This window comes from Wyeomyia smithii, chromosome 3 (assembly GCF_029784165.1).
Source record: "Wyeomyia smithii strain HCP4-BCI-WySm-NY-G18 chromosome 3, ASM2978416v1, whole genome shotgun sequence".
Lineage (NCBI taxonomy): Eukaryota > Metazoa > Arthropoda > Insecta > Diptera > Culicidae > Wyeomyia > Wyeomyia smithii.
The window spans coordinates 91,169,068-91,186,959 of record NC_073696.1 but is presented as its reverse complement, the minus strand read 5'-3'; the positions used below and the strand labels follow the sequence as shown (position 1 = coordinate 91,186,959).

The window sequence follows — 17,892 nt, the reverse complement described above, 5'->3', positions numbered from 1 at the left end:
TCCAGAATTCCAGCCATTTTAGTATTTTGCAGTAGCCATTTATTACTAAGAGCCACCAGCATAACGGGTGAAACCGGCACGAGATGACCGGTACTATTTTGTCTTTCCTCCTTTCAGCTGCTAACACCTAGCGCTGTCGTGAAATTAACATCAACACAAACATGCATTTTTCCAAGGTTTTTTCCGCTAGCAGCAGCATTTTGTAAAACAGAAAATTCAACTAACCGCTTCTATTAAAAAACTGCGAGGCACCAAAAGGTACCAGTTGCCGATTATTCTCGTTTACTGGTAGTCCGTCCAGAATTCCAGCCATTTTAGTATTTTGCAGTAGCTATTTATTACTAACAGCCACCAGCATCACGGGTGAAACCGGCACGAGATGACCGGTAGTATTTTGTTTTTCCTTCTTTTAGCTGCTAACACCGAGCGTCCGTATGTATCCGGTACGGTTTAATAATGAAACTGATGGGGTGAAATGTTCGAACAATACGTTTTATACCAAGGCTTCGTCAGATAATTAGAAAGAAGGAGGGGCTACATAGATGATGGAATGGTAGAGACAAATGTTTCTTGAAAGCTGCGCCGGCCGCTGTCGTAATATTAACACCAACACAAACATGCATTTTTGCAAGGTTTTTTCCGCTAGCAGCAGCATTTGGTAAAACAGAAAATTCAATTAGCCGCTTCTGTACCAAAATTTCGAAGCACCAAAAGGTGCCAGTTGCCGATTATAGTTTCCTGGTTAGTCCGTCCAGAATTCCAGCCATTTAAGTGTTTTGCAGTAGCCATTTACTACTAAAGCCACCAGCATTACGGGTGAAACCGGCACGAGATGACCGGTACTATTTTGTCTTTCCTTCTTTCAGCTGCTATCACCTAGCGTCCGCATGTCACTGGTGCGGTTTTGGAATCAGAATGATGGGGCGCCGGCCGCTGTCGTAAAATTAACACCAACAAAGAGATGCATATTTGCAAGGTTTTTTCCGCTAGCAGCAGCATAAACATCGGAAACAGAAAGTGACAACAACAATAACAACAAAGTTAGATCGTCCGCATGTCACTGGTGCGGTTTTGGAATCAGAATGATGGGGCGCCGGCCGCTGTCGTAAAATTAACACCAACTAAGAGATGCATATTTGCAAGGTTTTTTCCGCTAGCAGCAGCATAAACATCGGAAACAGAAAGTGACAACAACAATAACAACAAAGTTAGATCGATTGTATCCGTTAGTGTCGACTGTGCTTGGGAAGAGAGGTAGTGATTGGCTGCGCGGTATGATTTAGACAATCGATATTAATTACCAATTTTTCAATAGTGTATCTCAAACAATAGTTTGTTTTTGTTACATAAATTTAACCGTAGAAGAATTTCTGATCGATTGATGCCAAAACCTCGAAAACCTGATTATAGATGACTGCAAAATAAGTGCTCAAAACCTGACCACTTTTCTCTGGTTTTCCCTGGTTGAATTACTAGATTTTCAAATTCAGGGGCCTAACTTCGATATAGACGTTAGTCAACGTCAAAATTAAAACTCATTAAACCTGTCTGTATGTTTCTTTTGAAGACTTATTTTGTATAGAAAAATACTAATAATTATTATTTCTTTTATTTATATTTTCAATTTTCTATGTTTTTTTTTGAAGAACAAAATTATCAACGACTCTATATACCAAACAAACCGTCCGAAAAAAATTCTTCACAAAAATTGAGCTATTAATATTTCTATTACTCCATGATCCAACAACCATAAAATTTTAGCTTACCTTTTGTAGATTTTACAGGCAAAAACATGTTTTTTCAAATAAATTTGCGTCATACCAATCAAACAAACCGTCCTGGCTCTAAAATTATTTTGGTTCATTAACACCATTTTCACACAGGTTTACTTTTTTCAAAAATAAGGCTTGTTATATTTTAACATTACTAGAAAAGCTTCAACCAAATCGAAAATGGTCGATTAACATCGATGTCTTATGTGGCTTGAAGTTGCTTTACTGATCCTGTAAATATTCCCTTTGTAGTGTCGAGGCATTTGGGTCTTGAAGTAAAACAACAAGCAGTTGGATACGTGGCGGTTTTACCCCTTGTATAGTGGGCGACTTTACCCCCAGTGGAACATTTTCATATTTGACCGAAAAAGTAGTCAAAATTACAAGATTACTCACGGCCTTCGATATTCCCGAAAGAAGATAGATTCAGGCAAGCGATTAAACGTATATTCACGAACAAAACAATAGATTTTTAGACTAAAAAAACTTAAGTCCCGTTGCCGCAAAACAATAGCGCATTGACTGGTTGCCAGCTGAAAAGTTGTTTTTGATTATTTCTGCGACCGTTCGCGCACTATCAAAACAGAAAAACGTGCAAAATGTAATGTAATTATACTGTGATAGATACGTTAAAGAAATTTTTCAATTATTTTATAACTTGGTAGTAAAACTACAGTGGGCGGTCTTACCCCGCAGGGCGGTCTTACCCCGCAGGGCGGTCTTACCCTGTTTACCCCTACAGTTCTAATTCCCATTCGGGCGTAGCATGTTTATATGATGGTTGCCTTTATCTTGTATGACGGAATCGTTCCTGTCTACTCGTTTGCCCTCGCATGCCCCTTGGATATTTTGTACGCGCGTAACACGTCAGAGTGGCACCGAAAAAGACATATACTTATGTGTTATTAGCTCGGGTTGATTACACGGTATTGATGGGTTTGTTTAAAGCTGCTGGTTTTCGGGGTCTCCATGCTACATGTAACACGATTTGTTGCATGTCTAGATCTCGGCATAGTCAGCGTTAGGAAGTCAACATGGCTCTTCTGGCGGGAATGGTTTCTTCAGAACGCTGCCATCCAGAAACGAATATTGCTAGGTTGGATGGAACGTGGAGAAGGAAAGATGGGGTGGGTGTAATCCCCGACCAACGACTGAGAATATCGTGATTCCGTACTACTGGATTTCATCTATCAGCGTGGTTTCCTGTCGATAGACCGAAGTGATGTGGGGTTGTGAAAGTTAAATACTAGCTTGGCGTGTGAACTGGTCTCTGCCTAGAGGAAGAGTGCTAGGATTTCTTGCAGCCCATCCAGTCGTAGCAGGTAGGTACATGGCGGTTTTTATTACCGTGGCTGTGTACTTGTTGCTTTTGCTGCACACTACCTGCTGAAAGCCAACTTTCCATGATGAACGCTTAGGCGCCATTGTGGGAGGTTCTTCCGTTGCGCCAGTGGGGCGTAATGATTAGTTGATTAGGTTCAAGTTAGCTTACTTGTTCTGGCGGTATTTATTGCATGTTGGCAGGCACACTGTAATGCCGATAACTGTTGGCCCCAAGTCGTGATAACGAAAGTCGCGTGGTTCCGGATTGTACTGGTGCTTTGCGTGATGGGCTACTGAGACTTTCGTACCGATAAACCGATTGACCGTTACCTAACTCTTGTTATCTAGAAAGGTTGCTCAATTAATCAATTTTCGTTGTACTGTTCTGAGACTGTGATTTTGATTCTATCGAGCGCGAAAACACAAACAAAGTTTTCTTGGGCATGTCCATTTCGCAAACTTTCATAAAAACATATTTAAATTTACATTGATATTGATTGATTATAATAATACATTTTTTATTTTGCAGATTTGACAACTAACTGGAAGGTAAGTGTGAAATAGAAGAAAACGTATTCAAGGAACTGCCGCCAATGGATGTATGGACCTCACTGCGACAAGTACTTCTTAATTTTTGTGGTATTATTCGAACGTTTTTGCTGTCCGCACTTCTTTTCATCTCATGTTTAGTGCCCTGACTTACTGTTATTTTCAGGGCTCGAAGCGAGTCACTTTTTATTAACTTCTTAGTCATCATTTTAGGGTTAGTCATTTTAAAGTCACTTTTTTCATCAAAAAATCACTAGAGTCACTATTTTTAAAAAAAGTCACTTTAAGCCACTTTAAAAAAATTTAGGCAAGTGTTGAATAAATCAGCGAAAGAAATAAAAGACAGTGAAAATCTGAAATGAAAACCACTGGAAAGCGGATAAATATCCTTCATTGTCATCAGTGGTGACGGTATCCCATGGGAACATCGATATCGATGCTATAAATTAAATAAAACGTGAGCGAAATTATTTTGACCAGAGCCGTAGTGTCTTCAGCAAAGTTATAGTAAAGTTATAGAAGTTGAAATTTTGCGATTAATTCACTTAAAAGTGAGAAACTATTTTTACACTTCTCTATTTTGCATAGAAAAATCTACTTTGTTCGGCAAAGTTGAGTTATATTTTGTAAGAAACAACTTTGACGAAGATACCATACTTCTATCTGTTTATTTAAATGAACTTTTGCGGAGTTTTCTGTAGAAAGCTCCAAAACATTTGAAAAAACCAATTCGCGAGAAACGCAGCTAGTTCTCCGATTGGGCTGAAATATTCACCGTTTACTTGTCTATTCAAAATAGGAAGTTTTGAAAAATTGCAAATTTTTTCATTGGGATTAAGTGGGGTAAAACGGCCCAAAAGGTTCAAAAACGCTTGCAAGACTTGATGGATTTTTCTAAAAAAATGTTTTATTATTTTACACTAAAAATACTTCAAAACGGATGGTCACAATATATAGCAAAAAGGAAACATGACGAAAAAATGCATTTTCCTTTTCAAAAATTGTCAATTTTCAGGGTTTTCCTACTTTCGCTAGAAAAACTGAGTAAAGCGTTTTGTTGAGCAACTCAAGAGCTTTAATTTCATGTATAACCAAAAGCGCCAAATGGTATAAAACGACCTCAGGTTTTTTTTCCTAAAACCGAAGATTTTTATTCACAATACCGTCGAATTACTAAAATTGCGAGAGCCTCTTTGAACTTCGCAGATTTGCTGAAAACTTAGATTATCACCACATAACAAATATGCAACTTAAGAACCAAAAACGAGACCAAATCTATTTATTTTAACTATCGACATCTAGCGGTGGAAAGGACGCATTTTACACTCAAAATTTTATTACACTTATACCATTCATTCCTGCTCGTGGTGAAAAATTATTTCGGTCTCCAACTCGGTTTCCACCGCAAACGAAAATATTTAAGTAATTCAACTAACTGGTTAAAATGGTTTCAACAGTCGCGGGGTGTACGATCCAAGAAAATTTGTTAAACAGTGTTTGAAAGGTTGAGAGATTTTTAGTTTAGTTTTTTCTATTCATGTTGATTGTGACCCGATCAAACGATTATAACAAACGGGTAACACAAATATATCTGGACTTGATAGAAATAACGAAGCCTGTAATATTCTTGATATATCAGAATGTTAAAAAATACAGAATTATATCAAATTCAGTTATCATATACTTGAATGTTCAAAAGTGTGTTTTTTAAAGCATGTTTATAACAAAATTTGTTATTCATTTAAAAAAAAGGACATTCTAACTAATTCTGATCTTTTTCTGCCAAAAACCTTACAAACTTGCTATATTTGTAATAATCAGTAAGTAATTTTGATATGAATTTTAATAGTGCAACTATTAACGAGATCAAGTTTAGAACACAAGTTGATACAAAAAGTTCGTAACAAAATATCAAGATTTGTTATAATCCTGATATTTTTGACTGAATGTTGAGTTGTTACTGAATTTCCGCTTGAAAAATCTCTTGAATGCGGTCTTGTCTTAACTTGATTTTGATAGATTTAAGATCACCTTTTGTCTAGTCATTGAAGCAAAAAAGAATTGATTTTTGTTGCATGTTCAAACTATTGGAGCGGACTGTTCGAACGATGCACTGTGAAATCAACGTAGGATAGAACAGCTAAAAACGAATGCGAAAGCGTGGGCTAGCATTTGCAGCAAAGTTTTATTCGAAGTTACACATCTGTTCTGTGTTGTAACTCTAGCTAAATAAGACCTTTAAGAGTAAGATGACAAAAGGGACAAATTTACACGACGAAAACAAAAAAATTTTCTTAGGGAAGACTTAGCGATTTACGGGCTGCTGTTTCTCTGTAGAAAAAGGTCTTGAACCCGAATGTGGCATTTAATACAGCAACTAAAGAGCTTTTATTTGAGATGAAATCCAGATGCATCATTTGGAAACTGACTAAAAAGAACTAAAGATTTTTAAGTTTCAAGAAAGTTACGTTAAACAAGTTAAAAGATATTAGACTATAATATTTCGAGTTTTGTTGAAAGGTCGAAGCAAGCCATGACCGAAATCGGACGCAAAAATTTTTCGCTCGCATGTTATATCGGAAGAAAAATTGTTTAATTTAGTTGTGCATGTTCGTTATAGATGTTATCGCGGAGTGAGTTTATTTTCTAAATTTAAAATTGTTTTTTCTTGGAAAAGTTCGCGGATGGTTGTGCGAGGCCGTGATCAAGATTGGCCAGCTGGTTCCTGCTTTGAAATCATCACATTGTTTGGTGATTTTCGGTTATTTTACACCTAAAGAATTGTTAAACATATATACAGGTGTTCTATTGAAATGTGCTGAGTGCGAAAAGTGTGAAGTTCCACAGAAAAAAGTGAATTTAATTGTGAAAATTGAATATTATTGCGTTGCTTTTCAGATTCACCAAAGTGTTTATTTTTTCTTGTTTTTTTTTTTCTATCGCTGTCTTGGCGACGGTTTGAAAGTGTGGAGTGTGTGGTGTTATTACATACAATAAGGAGAGTGTTTTTCGAGCAGCTGCTCCACATAGTTTTATAGTGATTGAATGCTCATTAGGGATTTATTCATTGGCATAGTGCAAATTATATTTGGCTTGTATCTAATTAAACTTGAAGTGAAAATTTGCCAATAAGATCAAAACCATGCATCGCCCCGTTTAAAGTGTTTATGTGCTATCTCTTTTCAACGAATAAAATGTTGTATGGATTAAACGAGTGTGTGAAGGCATACATGCATGTTGCCACTGTACTTCCATTTAAAGAAAAGTCCAAAAACGATGAAAACAACTGGAAAATGAAGAGATGAAAGCTAAGTATACGTTTTGTCTTGTCTGTATTGTAAAGTGATTTTTTGATGCTTGTTTCTAGTTTTACTTTATGTGAGAAAACAGATACAGAGAGATTTTGATTTCATCGTTGAAATTGTGTGCGCGGTATTTTTTTCCGCAGGGCTTCAGTAACAAGTTTTATTTTTGTCCACAAAGTGTTAGTGTGGTTTGTGGGGTTTGGAGTATGTGTTTCTCAGGAATCATATGCTTCGATTTTTTGATTGTTCTAGCTTTTGACCAGTTGTTTTACATAATTTGTTATATTTATGACTAGTTCGGCACTTTGTCAATAAATTTGAAAATATATTCAGGCTTATATGTATATTTGCTTTTATTAAATTGTTGAGGCTTCGGATGCATGGAACATTGCCAATTTTCATATTTATTAGGCGTATTAGGCGTACATTGCTAAGAGATAATCGACGTAAACGCCGAGTTCCTGCGCGTATGTGTCGGCCGGGGGTATTAAAGCGGTTGTTCGTAACGCTTCGGTGTAAACGCGTATTCAGCCCGGGCGAGTTTTGCTGATATATGGACTTCCGGCGTGTGGTGATTTCGCGAAGTGAACCCAGATATTTCATCATATCTTTCTTATCTTCATCAACGTTAAGTCGATAAATATCATTTCAACCCCCGTGTCGGTACCTTCCATGAGGCCGTATTATCTTCAGATGGATCAACAACGCGCAATAGTTTTAGGTATAAAGAGCATCGCCTTACGAGGAGATATACGGTAATTTTAAGTTGTCTCGGTTTAGTCAAAAATCCTGTATCCTCGCGTACGTTTTATTGTTGCGGTGTTACATTGTCAAACTAAATAAGTTCGAATCACATTATGAATATCGTGGCGGATGTAATAAACTTGTAGACGCGGCACTTGTTCTGAAGAACCCGACATTAGCGCATCGTTTACCAAAACGAACCCTGCTGTATACCTTCCCCTTTATCCAACATCCCAGTGATTTCTCGTGGAAGTGCAGAGGTGTTCTCGGCTTCCAATAAAGCGAGTATCACGTCAACATATTCCTATACAAACTCCTTCTTTGACCTGCATGCGGATGCGGCCGGCGCTGGTATTGCCTAATATAAAGATTTAGGTCACCTGTTTTTACACATTGAGGATGCATGTTGGTCCCAAACATCATCTGTTGGTTCTTTGTGTAATTACAGCTGATCTGGCAATAACGGAGTAGCAACCGCGGGCGGTCAATCATGCTCATGCTCATGCTCATTAGACTATAATATTTCGAGTTTTGTTGAAGTAAATGAAGTTACTTTTTTAGACTACGGACAGTCTACCTAAGCTAAGCTAAATAAATGAAGTTACTCTTTTAGTTTTATGTTCATCTTAATTCAAACTTAGTTTTAAACTTTTTATAGTGATTTGTTATAATTTTTCAAAGCGGCTTTTCATATGCAAACATAATAAAAGTAAAATTCGTTGCTTTCTTTTACGTGAATCAATCACAAAAATGAAACTTCTATAAAATGTTTATGAAATAACTTTGCTTAAGACATTACGGCTCTACAATAAATTTTGTTGGTCAAAATTATTCGATGACGTTTTTGCAGTATTCGTATTGGAAACATTGTGCGCCGGCTACGTCCTTACTTGTTCTGTGTGACATATTTTTTCTGGATCTTGAGTAAATTGCAATTTAAGTTTTAAATTGAAAAATAAATGAAACGTTTACAAAACTGCAGAAAACAATTTGATCACGTAGCTCGTTTATACATCTAAAACTCTTTAAAACATAATGTCAAGGTATATTTGCTAATGAAAAAAGCTGTTTTTCTAAAATCGCAAAAAGTGGAGGCAGTTCAATTGGCCAAGGGGTCCACCAATCGGTATAAAACTTTCGATTTATTTATTGAGGTTAAGTGGGGTAAAACGGGTCTTGAAAATGATATGTCCAAAAACGTCAAAATACTAAAAAGTGCAATAACTCCTGCTAGACTTGATGGATTTTTCTAAAAAAATTTGGTATTATTCTACACTAAGAGTACTTCAAAACTCAAGGTCACAATATATGGCTTTTTCTTTTGAAAATTGTCAATTTTCAGGGTCATCCTACTCTTTTCAACATCGCTAGAAAAAATATCTGAATATGGCGTTTTATAGAGCAACTGAAGAGCTTTAATGGCATGTATAAGCCAAGTGTGCCAAATGGGGTAAAACGGCCCTACAAGGTTTTTTTCAAAAAACCGTCAAAATCACTGAAAATCACTATAGTTCCTGCTCGACTTCATAGATTTTTCTGAAAATTTGGATTATCACTGTACCTTACCCGAACTACCTTATTTATCAGAAGATACGCAATTTGGGGTAAAACATTCCTTGAAGATTATTTTTTCGAAAAATGCCGTCAAAATCACCAAAACTGCAAGAACTCGGGTTAGACTTGATAGATTTACTGAAAATTTAGATTACCACTCTAGTTAAATACGAACTTAAGGGCAAGATGACAGAAGTGACAAATAAATTTACATGACGAAAATAAACATTTTTCTTGGAAATCATTGGCAATTTTCGGGGTGCTATTATCTCTACAGAAAAATTATCATAAACTATTATACGACTCTACCGGGAAAGACGGGAAAAGCGGGAAAAAAATGGGAATTTCAAATCACCGGGAAAATAAGTCGGGAAAACCGAGAAATTAGGTTTGACACCGGGAAATTCATCATTCAGCATGTCTTCAGCTTCATTTGTTCAATAATTTTTAAGAAAGTATCAGCAGCAAGTGTTAGCAAGTGAAATCATTGGAAAATTATATCCTAAAAACTTCTGCTAACCGCGTCTATAGACGAGTTGTAGCAAATTAATTTCTAGGCATGGAACAAATATTTATTGGAACAAAAAACTTCAATTTGAATGATGTAAAATTGATGTCATGTGAAAACTTGAAAGATGGAGCAAACATTATTTTTTTAATTTTTTGATAGATCAAAGACGATTTCGTTAAAATGAGTGTTTTAAAAAGGAGCTCATATTTATCGAATAACTGAAAACAGTAATGAGTTCGTTTAGAAATAAAGTAAAATTTCTTTTTACGTAGTTTTTTGTGTGGTTTTTCACGCGTCGCTTTTAACGCGGATTTTGGAATTTTCACAGTTAATCATGCGAAACTTCAGGAAAAGTCGCGATTTACTCAAATTATTTTGAATTTTTATTAATTTTTTTTCGAATTGTTCATTTAGGGGTTCGGTTTTATTTATTTCACGGAAAAAAAAATCCGAGATCTCAAAGTTTCATGCGTTTCTACGACATTTACCACAAAAAAACTGACGATTTCATGTGCATTTTTCATTGATCACTTTGAGGGGTTTTGTTCCCGAAGTCCGTTGGAAATCGATTTTTGCATGAGGACTTTTTTTGAGAAAACACATCATTCCCCTAACGCAAAACGATGTTTATTGGTTGAATTTTTCCTATACATTCAATTGGCACCTTAATATAGAAGCATTGAAAAAGCAAAAGCAAGCAAGAAAGCGCGAGAAACGAAGATTGTCAAAGATTTGGAGATTAAAATGGCGAAAATTGTGCATTTTGGTGTAATGTGTGGTTTCTTTGTATTGTCGACAAACAGATAAAAGCGATGACACAGGAATATTTTTCATTGTTTTATAATACTATTTTTGCATGGACATGAATAAACATGTGTAAATTGATGTTTTTCTCATATTTATTTTTAATGGAACACCGGGAAAATTTATAAAATATCACCGGGAAAAAAGCGGGAAATCGAAAATTGATTTTAAGTTACATTTTATCGATATACGTATATAACATTAATCGATATACGTATATAACATTAATCATTTTTTGCGTTACTTTCTAATACATTCAACGCACTGTGCGTCGTACCGTGATTCTGAAATACACTAGAGCCTCGGATTTTACGCGGGTTTTAGTATTAACGCGGTTTGTTAACAAGGATTTCAGGATTTACGCAGATTTCGGGGTTTTCACGGTTTTTGATGCAAATTTCGGAATTTCTGCGTTTCTACGCGGATTTTTCCAGAAAAGTGCTTTTCTACCCGGCATGTTTTAAATGGTTTTTCATTTTCAAATTGTTTATTTAAAGTATCCGATAAGTTCACTTATTCTAATTATTGAACTTTCTCTGATTTGGCGTAACCATATTATATTTTTTCTTGATTCGATTCTCAGGTGGAAATAACACTGCTATTGGTGCTTATTACGGGAGTCACTGAGTGAATAAAGTCCTATCACGGGACTCAAGTAAGTGAGAACAACGTCGCAAAGTGACATCTTTCGTGAAATCTGGGTTATTATGAGTGTCATATGAGTGAAGTGAAAACAGAAAAAGGGACGTTTTGCGTGGAATTATTTCACGACCTTTTTGGACGGTGAAATGATTCTACGAAGATAGGAAAGTTTAAAAATCGATTGATTTGTGATCTAGTGATAATCTTTATGGTATATATTTTCCAGTAACAAAGTCAATCTTTTTTTTTTTCTTGAGAAAAATCGACTCTTGGACTTACAAATTTTTGAGCTGCGGCCAATGGAACGAAAGGGAAAAATTGACATTCGAATTTCATTTAGCAGTAGGGCTCAAAAGTTTCCTCTTGTCGAGAAATGTCATACAAAATTTCAGCTCAATCGACTTTACGGGACTTAGAAATTTTTGAGCTGGGAAACTCCCACTTTTCACTTGTCCTATTCTCAGTTTCACTTTACGGGCAATCTTACTTCATGGAGGTAGTTTTTGTCACCTCACTTGAGGTGGAATCGGGAATAGATCTCAAAAAGTGAAGTGAGCACGAGAGTGAAATATATTTAACCGTGAAGTGACTCCCGTAATAAGTACCATTGATTCTTTTTCGGGAGGACTAAAAATCTTTAGCGAATGAAGTTTTCACGAGGATTTCAGAATTTACGCGTTTTTTACACGGATTTCATAATTTACGCGGATTCCAGAATATACGAGGTTTTTTAACGCTATATACCACTCGCGTAAAAAAGACATTAGTGTATACCATAATAGGAATCGAACAAAGTATTCTTGGAAAACTCATGCGTGATTTCTTATCAACTTAAAGCTCAAATTTCGTTTTTCGGTGTTTGCCGTGCCGAGACGAAGGGCAACTTTTGATTACACACGCCAGTTGAAGTCTATCGAAAAGCGATAAACGTGGCCCTGGATGACGTTCATAACTCCACCGCTTTATTGCTGCCGTACTTATTTTCAACACACAAACCGACAATTCGGAGATGTTTGCGTACAATCTCCCCTAATTTTATCCATTTTCGCAAAGTGCGTCTAGCAAGTTCAAATTTCCATTCTCGAGGGATCCAATTGGATGGCATCGGGAAAGCGGCCACGAGAGCCACGAAGGGAACTGTGGAAGTTTCTTGCATCTGACAGGAAATTTTCCTGTGTTAGAAGCAACGAACGCACACTCGCACAGTCTTACGACTGCATTACGACGAAATAGTCAACCGTGAACAGGTTGCGAAATGTATAATATTCGCGTCGGAAAATGAAAGTTGAACTCTAGAGGATATTGAATAATTAAAGTATTCATCTCTTATTATTTCAATTCTAAACAAAATGGTACGAGTTACTCGTATTCCTGTATGCTATAATTTTCTACCCTCTTCACATTCTGGAACAAAAGTATTAATTTACTTTTAATACACTACTTTTGTTCTAAGGAAAATAATATATACCAGTTTTAAGACAAGTTCTTTAAAGAGACACCATTTTCTGCTTTTCTACCTTTCATCGAAATTATTTTTTCATCGCACACGTGCTGATGTACCTACCTTCCCGAGAGCATTTTCATCTTCAACATTCCGAAAACACCCATTCTGGCTGCACTTTACCAAAACTCTACCGAGTGTAGGTGTGTATTGGCACTTGTTTCGCAGTTTCGGGTACACTCTGTTTGATTCGTGCAGACGAAACCCCAGACAATGACGCCTTTGAGCTACCGGTTGCCATGCCACGGGCTGGTGTGTGTGAACGAGAATGTCTATTGCCGTATTGGATTGTGTATTTGTCGGGAAAATTCCAACCGGAGAAACATTATTGAAAATGGGGGATCTGGATCATATAACTCACTGGATATGTGCGTGTATAGCAGGACGAGTAAAGTATGGGAAAGTGGCGCTGGGGAGTTATGGAAATTGTCTGCCCAAAGCAGCAGCATGTGGTTACAAAAAGGGGTTAAAGCGTGTGTAACTTCAAGCAGAGGAAAGACGACAAAGCAGCCAGCGTTCGAGCGACCGACTGGGCTAACGTGGAGAGCACATGGTACCAGGGGGGGATCAACAACTCCGGAAGACCCTGACCGTCACCGAGGGTGTAGCAGACCAAGCGTGTCGGTAGAGGAGAATGATTTATGCCTATTGTGTTAGTGTGTCGAATTGGGTTGGGTGCCCAAAGTTACCGCTGAAGTTGAATATTTTGAGCAGTTTTGTTTTGCTGATGATATAGTTTAAATATTTGCATAGTAATAAAATGTGACTCATTGGTCAAGTGTCGTACTTTGAGATAAGAAAGTTTGAGACTTTTGAGAGATAGTTGCTTTTGTTTTTATCTTGTCTTCGTATTGGGAACAAATCCTCTGCAGGAGGAGACCACATTGGAATTCCTATCATGTTTTCAATCAAGTCTTATGGATGTCTTAACGAAACTGTCGCGCAATTCACGAGATGCGTTAGAGAGTAAATATTTATTCATCGTCATCATCAGCGCCGAGTGGCATACCAGGGCGTACCGTAAGTAAACACTAAACAGCCATAGCCGTATCTATTGTTTTGATGAAGCACTGCCGCCTGAACACCTATAAGGAGTGTGTTTCGAGCCGACACCTCGTTAAAGCTAGGCCCCGAAACGCATAACACCCCAATGGATGCCTGTGAAGATGATTGTGTGAGCAAAGTTAATTACAACACATTATTCCATCGAATAAACAGAACTCCAGTATCCATGGTTTTATTCAGGCGAAATTTTAATGAAATTTTGAATTTCATTATTGATTGTGGTGATTATATTGTCGAATTATTCGAGTATTTAAAATTTCGATTCTAAAACGGAATTATTCACTTTGAGCAGGTATTTGAAAGGAGTATCATACCGTCACAATTACGGTAATTGATAACTATATTCTACAATCTGATTAGTGATTGATCATCTTCGAATAGCGTTAGTTTCGCTGCGCTTAAGGCATCAAATCAATAGGGAACTTCGAACACTATGATTAATAAAAGTTACGGGCGAAATAACATTCAAATAAAATTCAGTTTGTAACATCTTTCTTCGATCCGACGAAAACTAAATAAATTCCACACGTTCTTAGAATGCCGGTGCAGTGGAGTATTTTTTATTTCAATTTATTTAGCAAAACAAATTAACAAAAAAAAAATAAACTGAACTATACACAGTAAGGTGTTTTACTTCCAATTGACGAAGTTAAACAAATATTAAAATGAATATAAGTAGGATAAACGATACCACCTTGCAACATTTTTTTTGCCTTGGCTTCTATATGATTTTTTTTAATGTATTTTGATGTTAAAACAAATTTCCTCAAGTTTTTACCTATTTAACATAAAGGGGCAACAATAGCGCCATTTTGAATTTTTGAGAAATCGAAAATCTTCAATGTTTTCTGGACGCGTTCTTTTTAAGCCAAGTATCAAAATTCTAAGAGTTTGTCCACATAATAGCATTCTCTTGGCCAGGATTGGTCAAAATATAATAATCTCGCACGATCACTATGTGTTTACAAAGTCAAACCGGGCGAAAAAAGAATGGTTTTTATTTTTATTTAAAAATTTATTCAAAATAATGAAATAAAACACAGAGTGATCGTTAGGGTTTGCAATTCCGGGAACAATTTCCCGGGATTCCCGGATTCCGGGAATAGGAATATTGATTCCCGGGATCCCGGGATTCTTGAGCTCCTCGAGAAATTTCCTATATAGTATTGCAATGAAACTAAATATCGTATCAAAACGCGAAACTTACGTCGTAAAACTGTAAAGCAGCTTCATCATACGGAGCAAATATTTGCTTGAAATGACGATCAATATTTGCTTGCCTGTAATATCAAATTATTTGCTTAAATTATATCTCCATGATATATGCTGTCTTATTCAGGAAACGAAAAGTTAAGCAAATATTTGCTTCGTCTAATGCAGTGGTTCCCAACCGGTAGTCCGCGGCCGACAAGGGGTCTGCAAGACTTACCTAGGGGGGGCCGCGAAGCTTTTGGCAAATCTGACAAGTAGTTAAAATTTCTTTCTAGATACCTCTGTGAAGGCAGACTTTTAACTTTTCTGCGTACTAGAACCAAAACGTGAAACAAATTAGACTTGCAGAACGATATGGGACTGAAAAACACAGCCTCGTATTTCGAAACTTGTATCTTGTATTTTTTTCTGGGGGGCCGCGAAGCTCTCTGAGCTTCTCATAGGGGGCCGCGGAGCTCTTGTGTTTAGCAAAAGGGGTCGCGGTCATTCCGAGTTGTGCTCTCGTCGTGTTCGGTCGCAATTTTATTCCGATCTCGATAGTGCCGACCAGTAATTCGCCCACAAGGTCACCGTGCATTGTGCTCCGCTGCTCGTTGCCGTCATCGCTGTTGAAGACAGCAAGAAGAAGAAGAAGTCAACAATAGCCCGTGCGTTGTGTCGCTGCCAGAAGAAATTCGGTAGCCGGCGCACGGCCGTTTGGCTGCATTGGTCGATCGGACAACCAAGGAAGGAAGCAGCAAGCAGAGATTGGCATCGCCCGTGCGCTGATTGTGAGGGCGGCTGCATAAGCTAAGTAGTTTTTTTTTTGGTTTTTTTCTACAATATTATTTACTGATTGGCATTTCGCGTGTGTGCCTCACGCGTCCAACATGGACGACGATGGTGGCATGACCGAAAGCGGGGATGAACACCCGCTCGTTCCACCGCCTAGCCCTCCCGGATACAAAGTTCCAAGGGTTCCAAGCCCCGCAGGAAGCTACCCATCGGCTTAAGCAGTATCCGGGGGGCAAAGCTGGTATTGGGGCTGTATTTTTCCGGCCGAAAGTGAAAGCATTGAACACAATGCAAATCTGTAAAGATCTGGCACGGTTTACAGCCGTGACTGAAATTACTAAAGTACGCCCGAATAAGCTGCGTGTTTTGGTGTCCGACCTCAAGCAAGCAAACGAGATTGCTGCTTGTGAGCTCTTCACGCGGGAGTACCACGTGTACATTCCAGCTCGCGTAGTCGAGATTGACGGTGTGGTCAGCGAATCGAGTCTGACTGTCGAGGACCTGTTGAAGGCTGGAAGAGGCCTTTTCAAGAGTTCTAGCCTTGAACCAAGATACTTGAATGTAAGCAATTACATTCAGTATCGCTCGACAAGGGTGTAAAAACTTACACCCCTTCAGACTCTTTTCGCGTGACTTTCGCCGGGTATGCTCTGCCGAGCTATGTGCTCGTGGACAAAGTGCGTCTACCCGTGCGCTTGTTTGTACCGCGGGTAATGCATTGCCTCAAGTGCAAACAGTTGGGCCATACAGCCTTCCACTGTGGCAATAAAGCACGTTGTGGCAAGTGCGGAGAGCAACATGCGGATGATGCCTGTAATAAGGGTGCTGAAAAGTGCCTCTATTGTGGGCAGACTCTGCATGAGCTGTCTGCATGTCCCGCGTATAAACAGCGCCAAGAGAAGATCAAGCGGTCTCTGAAAAAGCGCTCTAAGCGCACTTTCGCAGAAATGCTTAAAGAGGCCGCTGCCACCAAACTGGTTTCCCCGAATCTCTTCGAGGTCTTTTCATCCGATGAGTCTGATTCTGACGATTCAGTTGGGGAACCTTCTTTTGTTGAACCCGGGAAGTCTAGAAAGAGAAAAAACCTCTCTACTCCTAGACTTCCTAGGAAGGAACAGAGAAGGTCTCCATCTGAAGTGGCTGATACTAAGAAACATAAAAGTGCTGTAGAAAAACCGAAGCAAACTCCTCCGGGATTGGCAAGATTGAATTCAAGTAAGGAGTTTCCGGCACTTCCAGGAACATCAAAAAACCCAACTGTTCCTTCTTTTTCGTCCAAGATTCAGCCAGAATCGGGATTGCTGAAGTTTTCAGATATTGTGGACTGGATTTTTGAAAATTTCAACATAACTGATCCTCTTAAAAGTCTTCTGCTGGCATTTCTACCAACAGTTGAAACGTTTTTGAAGCAGTTGACTGCTAAATGGCCCCTCCTTGCAGCGATCGTATCCTTCGATGGCTAATTCATCGGCTGAGATGAAGGATTCTATCTCTATTTTACAGTGGAATTGTAGAAGTATCATCCCCAAAATTGATTCATTTAAAGTGTTGATTAATAAGCATAAATGCGATGCATTTTCCCTCTGTGAAACTTGGCTCACTTCTAATGTAGATCTCAACTTCCATGATTTTAATATAATTCGCCTTGACCGAGACACCCCTTACGGAGGAGTACTTCTAGGGATTAAGAAGTGCTATTCGTTCTATCGTATTACCCTCCCCTCGGTCCCAGGCGTCGAAGCTGTCGCATGTCAAATGACAATACAAGGTAAAGAGTTTTGTATTGCCTCAATATATATTCCTCCCAGAGCACAGGTTGGGCAACGGCTGCTCTTTGATTTAATAGAACTTCTTCCCTCACCACGTTTGATTTTGGGAGATTTCAACTCTCACTTCTAATGATAACCGCTCCTCTTTGATCTATAACCTCTGCGACGACTTCGATATGACAATATTAAACAACGGGGACATGACACGCGTTCCGAAACCTCCAGCGCGCCCCAGTGCTTTAGATTTATCTTTATGTTCAACATCGCTACGGTTGGATTGCATATGGAAGGTAGTCCTTGATCCCCACGGTAGCGATCATTTGCTTATCCAAATTTCAATAGATAATGGTTTAACTCGCACGCGATC

The 17,892-nt window shown here is 38.2% G+C and overlaps 1 protein-coding gene across 1 annotated transcript in view; it reads left to right on the top strand.

The window, feature by feature from the left end:
* The window catches only part of LOC129731880 (calphotin-like), a 167,481-nt gene that overhangs the window by 28,858 nt on the left and 120,731 nt on the right, over nucleotides 1-17,892 (top strand). Inside the window, exon 2 of the mRNA XM_055692242.1 lies at nucleotides 3,625-3,644. The gene's annotated coding sequence lies outside the window, so the exon portion shown is untranslated. The remainder of the gene's footprint in view (nucleotides 1-3,624; nucleotides 3,645-17,892) is intronic.